At 25.0% G+C, this 13,180-nt stretch overlaps 1 long non-coding RNA gene across 1 annotated transcript; it reads right to left on the bottom strand.

The window, feature by feature from the left end:
• Window positions 1-673: 673 nt before the first annotated feature.
• On the bottom strand, window positions 674-1,786 carry LOC128295159 (uncharacterized). Its single transcript, XR_008285483.1, has 2 exons — window positions 1,728-1,786; window positions 674-920 (listed from the first exon to the last, which is right to left on the bottom strand). It is a non-coding gene; the product is annotated as an uncharacterized LOC128295159 (long non-coding RNA).
• Window positions 1,787-13,180: the final 11,394 nt, after the last annotated feature.

The raw sequence follows: 13,180 nt of genomic DNA, 5'->3' as shown, positions 1-13,180 counted from the left end.
TTTTTTTTTAAGTTAAAGTTTGCCATTAAACTTTCAACAAGAGACAAATCTCTTTTTCTAAATAGAAATGTTGACTAAAATATTCATTTTTAACGATGTAATTGGTGTGACAACCCATGTGTATTTCATGTTGACATGGCATATTTGTAATATATGTCACGTCAACAAGTAATTTAAAAATTATAAGTAAATAATTCTAAAATCTAAAAGATATATAAAAATTCAAAAAAAAAACATGAAGTACGTGTGGATTGTCATGCAAACTACTATGTTTAATAATTTAACGTTGTAGTCAGTATTTCCTATAAAAAGGTAAATGTATTTTTTATATGTGTTTTTCACATATATCCTGTTATTTTTAAGGGTAAACTACACCTAAGTCACTAAACAATTAGTAAATTTACATTTTGGTCACTGAACTTTAAAAAGTTACAAAATGGTCACTAAACTATCCAAAATTTTCATTTAAGTCACTAAACCATTTGAATTTTTTTCTTTGAGTCACTGGGTTGTTAAGTTTTATTTTCTTAAAAGTCCAGCTAGCGAGTTTCAAACTATGATTCAATGACCAGTATGATGGATTGTAATACCCCTACTCGTATTCATTGCCGGAATAGGGTACGAGGCATTACCGGAGTTTACGAATTAATTTTTTTTTTTTCAATTCAACATATTTTCATGATAGATTCATGCATTTATATAAGATAACTTCATCACATATCTATAACCAGGTTTGTTAACCATACTAATGGCTAACTTTACATTCATTTCACGTTAACATTTACTTTGTTAGCTTATACATGCCATTGTTAGCTCATACATGCCATTGATTTCCAAAATAAAGTTTCTTTATATACCGAAATCCTGAGGTTGACAGTGTGATGTGTCTCTGACCAAATCCGACCTCCGAGCTCTTAACACTACAAAACAGGGAAAAAGGAAACGGGGTAAGCACTTTGTGCTTAGTAAGCTCATGTAACAATAATTATACTTACCTAATATTTTCAATACAATATAATAAACATTCATATATCCATTCAATGCATTATTACCCTAACATGCACAAACTCAACATTCAAGTTAGTACAATAATTTCCATGTATCAATAATATATATATATACCATGATTGATGTACTCATCAATACCATGATTTTCATTCCCTTATTATTTTTCATATTTATCCCATTGAATTTATCGGAATTTCGATGGATTTTCAGAGGTACACTTTTAGTGTACAATTCCGGGTCCGTCAATTCGTATTCATGTGCGCACATTTCCATTTCAGAGAGCACACTCCCGCGAACCTCAACCTTGTAGCGGGATTACCAGTCCAGGCTAAATCCCCTGCAATATAAACTCGTAGAGTATTGTCGGGATTAAGAGTCCAGGCTAAATCCCCTGCAACGACAATTACTCTAATGAGCTTGGATCGAATTACAGTCAAAGCTAAATTGAGACCTAATTCGGATTACCCGTCCGGCTAAATCCATTTTACACATATTCTTCGGAGGGCTATATCAGATAGGATCACCCGTCCGGCTAGATCCTTTTACCGTCAATTCCTTTTCGAGATCCATCAATTTTCCTTTCATTCAAACGAGATTTCTTCCCATTTTATTAAATATATCAATGTTTCAGAATTTCCATATAATGAATATTCAAATCATATTCATATAAAAACATGCATTTCAAGCATTTAAGAATATAATTCAAGTTACGAACTTACCTTGATACTTGTTTGAAAACAGTAAAATCTATTAATCCCGAACTTTTTCCTTTCCTCGATCTAGCTTCGTATTTTAATCTTCTGGATCTAAATAAATAAATTTAATTATCAATTTAATACATTTCATGTTCATATGCAACATTCTCTATAATTCAACTATTATTTATAGTTCATTCAAAGCTGTCTACTTGAGTCATAGTCACTAAATTATTTATAACTTGAGCTACGGAACTCCAAATTAAGATCCGTTAATTTTCCCTGAAACTAGACTCATATATATTTTTACCATAAAATTTTCAGAATTTTTGGTTTAGCCAATCAGTACAGTTTATTCTTCAAATTCACCCCTGTTCTGTTGTCTAACAGTCCTGACTCTTCTTCACTAAAAATAAATTATCTCTTTATACAGAATTCAAATGATGTTCTTGTTTGTTTCTATTAAAAATAGACTCATTCAGAATTCTAGACATCTAAATTTAAGTCCCTAATTATTTTTATTCAATTTTTTATAACTTTTCAAAGTCAGAACAGGGGAACCCGAATTCATTCTGACCTTGTCTCACAAAATTCATTATATCTCAAAATTTACAAATCCATTGCTTACAATATTTCTTCTATGAGAAACTAGACTCAATAAGCTTTAATTCCATATTTTGTTCATCTTCTAATTCGATTCCTACAATTTTTGGTGATTTTTCAAAGTTAGTCTACTGCTGCTGTCCAAACTGTTTTAGTGCAAGCTGTTTATTACCATTTTTCCCCTAAGCTTTTAATAAATGATAATTTCGTCCCTACTCAATTAGCCTCTCAATTGAGCTGATTTTTCTCAATTAAAATTTTATTCTATCACCTTAAACTATTTTACAACCTTTAGGAATCAGAATTTCAGCAATAGACTTTAATTCCAAACATTTTTACAATTAGGTCCCAAAAATCAATTTCCATTGAAATTGCCTAATAAAATCATCTCATAAACAAATTAAAGCTTTAATTTCATTCTATTTCATCATAAACTTACAGCACTCAACCATGGTGACTTTAAATTTCATCCATGAAATCAAAAACTAATGAATTTAATAGTAGGATCTAGTTGTAAAAGTCTTAGAAACACAAAATTACAAGAAAAGGCAAGGATTAACTCACTTGGTGCAAAATTATGAAATACCAGCTTAGAGAACCCTCCTATGGCGTTTTTAGCTGCTGGAATTGAAGAGAAATGAAGAGAAATCTAGATATTTCCTATTTAGTCCTAGTTTTATTTAGTTAATTTTACAAAATTCCAATTTTAGCCTTAATTTATCAATTTTTCTGCTGATTTCATACCCTTGCCGTCCAGCCCAAATAACTTTTGGGTCTAATTCCTTTTATATCCTTTCTCATTAGACTAATAAGCTATTTAATCACTCTAGCAACTTTTACACCTATTACAATTCAGTCCTTTTCATTTAATTGACTACCCAAACATTAAAATTTCCTAACGAAATTTTAATACCACATTAATAACATTTCATAAATATTTATAAAATTATTTTTGACTCGGTTTTACGAGATAGAGGTTCCGATACCTTATTTTACCCAATTTCTTCAATAATTTCTTTTTCTAACTAATCACTAAATTGATAAAATTTTCCTATCAATATTTTCATACGATTTTCCTATCATATAAATTTTCAAGCAAAAATATTGAAATAAATTTCTCTTTAAATCGGATTTGTGGTTACGAAACCACTGTTCCGATAACATTGAATTTACGCCATTACATAGATCAATACTCTTCAATGAGTAGTAAAATATAGATCCAAGTTAATTTGATCGTCATTGCCAGTGATCAGAGACTTAAACTGTTTGAATTTTAGATCGCAAATTCATGATTTTCAAAGTTGTTTCATGAAAAAAAAAGCTGTAGAAGAGAAAGAGGAGAGCTTTTTATTGGTGCAAGTGGTGCGAACAAAGAAGGCCATACAATAACGATTTTAATAGTCTTATAACTTTAATCAAAACTTTCAAATAATTCAATGACCATTTTATAACTTTTTAAAATTGAGTAATTGAATCGTAAACTTACTGTAAATTTTATCTTATTTTTTTATATATATTTATGTTTATATGGTTTCCTCTTGTCTGAAGTTGTCCAGTCTATGTCACGGCCACATGCATGCATAGGGGTTTTGTTAGACGTGATTTCATAGCATATTTCAGGAGGAGAAAATCACGGCACAATTTAATAGACAAAAACATAGAGGATTTACTAATAAATATGGGATGTACTGAGAAAATAAATTACAATTTGAATTCGAATTTTAAAAATCATATTATTAATAAAAATAATTATGAATCTGGAGAAATTAATTTTTATAAACTTTAAAATCTAACATGAATGATCTTTTAATCGGAAGATTTTTATTTATGCAAAGACGGTGACCCTACGGCACCAAAAACATCACGGGAAAATGCAATGTTGAGAACCAAAACACTAACGAATGCATGCATTTGGTTAGGGTTCTTTATTAATTCACATGGGAATATAGCTAAATTCATTGTTTCCATCCATATATCGCTACTATCCAATCACGTGATGGTAGTTTGTATTACTTATGTTTTTTCATATCGAGTCTCAATTCGGTTAAAAATTATTTTTTTATAAATAAATATATGATTATATAGATTTTCTTAACTTTTACCTTTTATAAATTAATAAAAATTTATCCATAATATAACTTGAATCAGAGATATTATATACGAAAAAACTTTTATCATAACGTAATAAGTATATTTGTTATATAAAATTGTTATATATAATTCTATATCTATGTACTTTTATTTATAAAAAGTTGATATAACCCATCTGTTGAGTCCCAGTTTAATTAGAAAATCCCCAAATAAAAATGAATTTAAGGAGACGGGCAGGCTTTAAACCCTTAAAATATAAAATTACTATATTGGCCCTTAAATTTTTTAAAAAATTTTAAATTAGTAAAGATAAAATTTCGGTTTAGCCCACCCTAAAATTATAAAATTTTGATTTAATTATTTAAAAATTATAAAATACAAAATATAAAAATTAAAATTTCATTCAGCCCCTTTAAAAATTTGTTCTGGCTTCACCCCTGCCACTAAAGACACCCTTTTATTTGCCAAGTTAGTTATATGATTTTGTAAATATTTTAGATTTTTATATTTTATAAAAAATAAAAATTTGTCCATAAAAATTTAACTTAGAACACTGTGCTTTTTCTTTTCTTTTCTTTTGCGATTTGAACTAAAGCAGTTTTAGCTATATGAAAATTTTATTAGTATATCTGTGTTTTAAATTTTTTTATATATGTGTATTTATACTTACTATTTATTAAGTTTTTTTTTACCGAGTAGAGGTCATCCATTAATAAGAGTCTCAACTAAGTTGGGGAATTACTAAAAAGATCAATTTTAACAAAAATAAGTTAATCGAGACTCAACTAAGTTAAGGGAATTACTAAAAAATATCAAATTTTAACAAAAATAAGTTATATGATTATGTGGATTTTTTTTTCGTCTTTTTATATTCTTATAAATCACTAAAAATTGTCCATAATGAATTTTAAACCAGAACACCATGGATATAATTTTCTTTTTATTTACCATTTAAATTAAACTGATTTTTAATTTTATATGAAACTTTAATTAGTTTATAATGATAAACAAGTGTATTCATTTAGTATTTTTAATTTGTTTATTTTATGTTTAAATTTCATTTTAATCACAATTTAATCTATTTTTTCCATTTTAATATCGTCAAATTTCATGTATTATTATTAATTGGTTCAAATCATACATTTTATTTTTATTGTATGTTGTTTTCAAACACACCTTTGGGTTTAAAATATGTGATTTCCACATGCATACACTTGTGATAGAATTTCTAGTTATTTATAAAGTATTTGATTGAATCGGTGTCCTAAGTAAATTAAATATTAATATAACAAGTTAATCGGACACCAATTTACTTAAAAAAGGTTAAAGTTTACCGCAAAGTCCTCGTACCATGTCATAAAGTTCATTTTAGTCTCTCTATTATTAAAAGGAATATTTTAGTCCCTATACATTTCAAAAGCTAACATTTTAATCCTTGCCTGTTGAGTTTGTTGTTAAATGAATGACATGACTTAACTGTTGTTAACGTGACATTAAATCAAATTAAACACTTTAGTCCCTATACATTTGAAAAGCTGGCATTTTAATTCTTGCACATTAAGTTTGATGTTAATGGAATGACATGACTTAACAGTGACTGACATCGCATTAAATCAAATATTAAATTAAATTAAAAGGCTAAAAAATGTTTTTGAAGAATGAGTGGAGGTAAGAATTTGATTTTGCTTTTATCTCAATTTGTTTTTGATTTTATTTATTTATTATTTTTACATAATTATTATGTTTAATTTATTTGTAGTTTGGTCCACATTAGCCACGTTATTTTATTTGTTTCCAAGACCAATAAGCTTTTTAATTTGATTTAATGTCACGTTGACAACAATTAAGTTATGTCATTCCATTAACAAGAATTGAAACGTTTCTTTTAAGAGTAAAGAGACTACAATGAACTTTTTAATATGATACAGAGACTTATAGTAGACTTTAACCGTTGAAAAAAATATAAACAACAATTTTAAAACAAAAGTTCTATTTTAGTAAGGTTATAGACGTAATTTACTTTTTTAATAACTTCAACCTAATAACTAGAGAAATTGAGATTTTAATCTTACCAAATCAAAATTTCATTAATAAAATTATTTACATTTTCGTATTATCAATATATTTTTAAAATATGACTAAAATATTTTTTTATTGGTTTTAGTAGATGTAGTTTACCTTGCACGCAAGTAAAGTAATAGTTCCTAATTATTGTTGTTGTTATGGAGAAAGAGATTGCATTTATCCATCATTTTAGAGATTGTTACATGTTCTTATCACTAAATTAAAATTAATTAAAACAAAAAAATCTTGAATTTTATGATTTTATTTAAATTTAAATTTATACTTACTAAGAAAACCTTTGATTTGCACTATTAATTGTTAGACTCGATGTTAGAACACAAGTTGGAATATAACAATTTGGACGAAACAGTTTTAAGATTGAGTGAAGTAAGAAATAAAGTAAGAAAGAGAATTAATATACGGTATTTACTGATACAATTTGAATTTACCAATTTTACTCTACGAAATCGTAGCTAAGAGAATAATTTTACTCAACGATTTATATGGTACATATATTAAATTCAAAAGTTATTTTTACACAATAATATTTTAATTTTTGACATATAAATTTTACTAATCTTATTTAAATAATTTAAACATTTTATTAGCAACATGTATTTTAACTTACAAAATATTTAACTAAATTACATAATATTTCTTATAAATTATTTATACTAATTTCACCTAAATCGCATAGTATTTACTATTATTTATTTATAAGTATATATTAAATATTAGAGAGTGAATAACTCAATAAATATAAAATCTTGGAGTAATTAGATAAATTGCATATGTTATTTTTTTCCTGTTAATTTTATTAGTAATTGTGTTGTTGATACTTTCCTAGATTCACACATTGCATACGATAATTTGCTTTTATATATTGTTATTTGTTTAGAAAAGTTTCTCTCAAAATATTATTAATATTTTTCATATTAATTAATATTATTTTTAGAATTTAAAATTATATAATTGTGAAAATGCCAAACATGGTATAGGTAATTACGATGTAATTACACAATATCAACAAAACTAGTCTAGTGAATTAAAATACCTTGTAATTACATGAGAGTGTTGATAGTAATCACGTTTTCATTCAATTAGTCTTTGGTCTCCAAACAGATCCCAAATAGAAAATTTGAATAGATAAAGTTCGATAAATATTGAATTACATTTCTTATTATTTTAAATTACTTTTTGATATTATATAATTACTTAAACTATAATATTACAATATAAATATTATTCAAACTACTTTATTTATGATTTAAATTATTGTACAAATATAAATATTCTATACTTTACAATTACTTTAATTATGGTTTAATAAATATTTTATTTTATTCACCAAAAACAATTTCTTTATTTAAAATAATTACTTATATTAATTATAGAAAACAAATAATTAAACACATATATTTACGAATGTACCTAATTAAAATTTTAGTATAATTATTTTGAAAAATAAATCAATATTTCATTTAAAATAAAATGAATAAGAAATTTTGCTTCATATCACTATCACCAACTAATTTTGAAATTTTAAAGGAGAAAATTAACTGTCGGGAAAGCTTATGAAAATAACTAACGTTTGGAATTATATAGTTTGAACTTTGATGGCCGCATTATAGTATTACGTGGCACCTCATATTGCGGAAATATATAAATTATATATTTTGAGATTGATTGAATTAGTGTCATCTTTTAATTAAATTTCGACTTAATTATAAAGTAAATAAAAGTTTTTATTTTATAAATTCATAGATATTACATAATGAAAATCAAGTCAAAATATTATGATTTTTAATAAACAATTTTACCATTTTAATTAAAGTCGATTAATTATTTCATCAACTTTTAAAATTTTACGAGTATGTTGTAATCTAATATATATATATCATCTTCCTACTAATATTAATTGTATTTATTATAATTCATTCGGTAACCAACTTGGCTCAATCAATCAATTTTAATATTCTCATAGTTTGGAATTTTTTATTTCATTAACAGAATTTTTAAATGGTGTTTGGAGATTAATATGTAATATTATTTTGTATTAACTTATGATTTAATCACTTTTGAATTTTTTAAGGTAAATTGTAAAATTACCACATGATAATTTTAATTTTACTATTTGTTAGAGGACTAAAATATAACTTTTTTCATTTGAGGGGCCTTGCACCTCTAAATTCATCATTGTCTCTAGAGTTTGAATATGTATTCTATCCTTAAAAATATAATGTGTCTTGTCACTACACTCAACACATATTGATAAGTGTATTTGTTATTTAAACTAAGATATAGTACTAATAATAAATCAAATCATACAAAATTAAAATACAATGATTAAATCTTTAATTTAAATATAATATTAAAAAATCATAATTTAACTTGAGTTATATTATTCAATTAGACTGAACCCTTCATTTAAATTCATGAACTTGATGTATATATGTGTATACAATTATAAATTTGATCCCTACTTTATTAAAATTAAGATGTTAATCTTTTACTTTAATTCAGCAGAATTTGGTCATTTTATTTTTATAGAAATCAAGAAGTTAGTCCTTAGTTGACACTATTAAATCTTATTATTAAATTGCTTATTTAAAAATCAACAGTTTTAACATTTTCTATACAAGACAATTAAATTAATCATAAATTATAAGGATCAAATTCTGACAAATTAAAATAAAATATTAATTTTTCCATTTTAGTAAATAGAGTGAATTCAGAATTAAACTTATATATTAAAAAATATAATTATAAATACAACATAGTTATCCAAATATTCGACTTTCTATTAACACCCAACTATCTTATAATTTTGGTTGTTCCAATTTTTATATTGATAACCAAAAAATTTATTTTGAAGACAATATTAGATTTAAAAGTAAAACTAATGAAAACACATTTTACAATTATATGTATCTAGACTTGAACTTGAAATTTCGAAGTAGAGTGAAAATCCGACAAAACACGAATCTCAATATAAGAAACAGGGAAAAGAAGCGGAAGACAAGAAGATGATGCCACGAGTCGTTTCACACATGTCGGGGAGTTCGTTTTGTTCCCAATTCCCTTATTACAAAGAAAAAGACAAGCCAAGGCCACGCGTACGGTCATACTGTTTACAGAACACAACTAACAAAGGACACGTTGAGATCATCCGTACATATAAAAAGGAGTTTGTCCGTTTGCATTTCCATGCGAGATGGACAGGTCATTGTGGAAAAAACTGAGGTTGGGGTGTAATTGTAGTTCCCTTTATTATGTTAGTATTTGAGATTTAATTTTTACTCTTTCATATTTGTCTTTATCATTTATAAAGGTTAGTTTTTAAAGTTAATGGATATTTCTCTAAATAATATTATTCTCAAACTTACTTTTTTTAATAATGTAATATTATTATTTCACTCAATTTTAATACGGCGTTTTAAGAAAGTATAAAAAATATGAATTTGTTAATTTCACGTCATTGTATTAATGCCGGTGATTAATGACGTTATCATTAGAATTTATTAATAATATTAAAAAAAACTAAAAATAAAATTATGTAAAATTAAAATAGAGGGTTTAAATATAAAATTTTAACATAGTAGGAGGACTAAACTTAGAAGTATCCCGACGGTAAAGGGATTTTTCTCGTACCACGAGCTGAACATGGTGTTTTGTCCGAACGGGAGAGGATTCTCTAAAGATTTGCCACGTGTACTTTTTATAATTATTTATTTGTTGTTCCTTTTGGACCCTGTTTCTGATTCTGGCTTTAGATAACGTGACTTCACGTGACTGTCGTTGACTCTTTTTTATTTCTCCTTTGACTGTGTTCTCCTCCCGACAATGGCCCTTTAAAATAATTATATATAATAATCTAAATCCATTTTAATAAAATTTAAAAGATTAGTTAAATTTTATAATAACATCTATTTTACAAAATTTTAATATATTAAAATATAATAACATTTGTAGTGTATGCCGTTCTCAGATTCGACTCTTGTTCTCTGTAAATATCATGTGTGAATTCTTATCAATATTTATTACAATTTTGAATTTATCATGTTTTGAATTAAATTTATTCTAATTCAAGTAAATCAAGTATATATTATTTATGATTTTATTGTACTTACAATTGTATTTATATTTGTAAATTCTTTAATATTAATAAAATTACGAATGAAGTCTTAATAGCAAAGTTAAAATTCTTAGAACTTTGAAATCTCATGTTTAAGTCTCATTTTATGTTTATCGTGTATGGGTTATCTCCATATTTACTTTTTTAATCCATATAACGTTTGGATACTTTTCAAATTTATTTTATTTTAGGTATGAGTGTATTTTGATTTTCAATTAAACTTTTCTCTATAATTGATTAATTTTAATTATTTTTATTTGAATTGATTATTTATAATTGCAATGGTAATTATCTATAATTTTATATTGTTATTTAAAAGGTTAACTGAATCTATATCATCTATTTTTTATGTAATTTTATATTTTATGTAAATTGTAGTAAATTTAAATTTAAATTTTACTATTTTAATCAAAACTTTATTTATATAACAATTTTACGTATTTTTTCCACCTAATTTTATCCTTAAAAATATATTAATAAAATTCATAGGATTTGACACACAATATTTTTATAAAATCAAAATGGTTGATAAAAAATATCTATGCGAGCAATTTAATTGATTTTGATTAAAGTTTCCAATTTCATTTATTAAAATATGATTATTGGCTTATCTTAAATCATACATAAAGCTGATTGTCACTGTTTTCTAGGGTTTCGTTTCTTGGATTATATTTCACAATGGAATTTTGTAGGTGTCACTGTTTTCCAGGGTTGGAACCTTACGTAATACTTAATACTTCAAGAGATTTCTGCTTTTAGAAGCTTGAGATTCCAAATTTAGTAATGTTATAATATAATCCCTCAATTATTGTATATATCTAAGGTTGTCTTTAGTATAAAACATAGGTTAACATGCACGTTTACAAATTTCTATTTTTATTTTACTCATACCTATTGAGAACGGTAACAGAATGTGATGTCAAGATTTGGGATTAAATTTTAAAAAAAAATTAGGGATTTATTTTTCAGAAATTAGATCGATATCTATCTAGACTTATAGTAAAATAAATTTATACAAGGTCTACATGCAGTGGGACATTAATAAAAAATATATAGAGCGAGGACTCACGTTACACATAGTAAGACTCAAACCTAATATGTTAAAGTTCCCAAGGTATTAACTTTATCATTAAGCTAAGGCTTTGTTAAGGGAGGCTAACTTTATCAGGAAAAATCCATGAAGCAATAAACCCCTCAACGGGTGAGTATAGTCCTCAGTGGGGGAAGGTTGTCTCTCAATTCTAATGATAGCTTGAATGCCTAAAGAGATAACAAGTTCATAAAGTGTGAGTACCTTGTTAGGTGTCTTATAAAACGAACCATTTGAATGTACATGATCACTCATTATAGAAATCTCAATATATACTTTTGGTGGAATTTGAATATGTACCTAGAGGCGAAGTCAAAAATTTAGTATTAGAGAGGCAAAATAAAAATTTTAAAATTTTAATTCATCTTAATATTTATTTTATTTTTATTATTTTATAATAAAAATAGAAAAATAAATAATCAAAATAGGAAAAATTAGTTGAATAATAACACATGTATAATTAAATATTATTTATTTCAATGTGCTTAATAAATACATCTCGTTGAGATCACTATAGGAGTAAGTTAACTTGTTGGAGTAAATTAATATATATATTTGAATTGGGTAAAAATATTTTAAAGTTTAAAGTTTTTTTGAATAATCTCTTGATTATATCTGTATTTTTTTACACAACATCTAAAATTACCTATAGTTCATTCCTAACTCTTAAATAGGAGAATAATGTGTTTCAAAACACTCGAACTCACGTCTTCTTACATTGACAATAATGTCCATGTCGATCAAACTAAGATTCATCAATTTTAAAGTTAAAATTTATAATCTTATAGTCGGTCATATATATTAAATCAAATAAAACTATAAAAAATTTGAAAAAATCACCTTTTACGTGGAATTAAAAAGGAAAATTAATTTTAAATATAATTACGTTGTTGAGTAATAATAATAAATATTGATTTTGAAAATTACTCATTTCATAATTTTGATCACATTAATATAACATTTTATATTATTTTGGATAATTTTGATAAAATTTAAAATAATAATTTAAATATGTATATTTTAATAAAAGATAATTTATTTTGAACATATTTTTTAAATAAAATTAACTTAATATTTATGACTTTTTTTAAGTTTGATGTAAGTGAAATTTTATTAGAATTATCAAACACTTAAAAATTAGATCTTAAAATCAGACAAAAGTTGCCAATAAAAATGCGACACATGAGTGGATGTCGATAATTTTAAGTAAATTAAGAAGAAAATAAATAGTTTAGATATTAAAATCAGACAAAATTCTAAATACTAAAATAAAATAAAAATGAATATAATTCAACAACCAAAATAATAAATAAAGCTTGAAATTTAATAACTAGATCTTTTGACGTGGAAAGTTTTTCTTCTATTTTGGTCGTGGACATTAATTATTTCATAAACCACACAAAATTAATTCTCTAGACTCTGATCCAATTTAATTTTAATTAATTCGATTTAATTATTAAAAAATTAATAATTTTAATTTAAATTAACCCAAAT

Source organism: Gossypium arboreum, chromosome 7 (genome assembly GCF_025698485.1).
Source record: "Gossypium arboreum isolate Shixiya-1 chromosome 7, ASM2569848v2, whole genome shotgun sequence".
Taxonomy (NCBI): Eukaryota; Viridiplantae; Streptophyta; class Magnoliopsida; order Malvales; family Malvaceae; genus Gossypium; species Gossypium arboreum.
The sequence above is the reverse complement of the archived record's forward strand: the minus strand, read 5'-3'. Positions and strand labels throughout refer to the sequence as shown.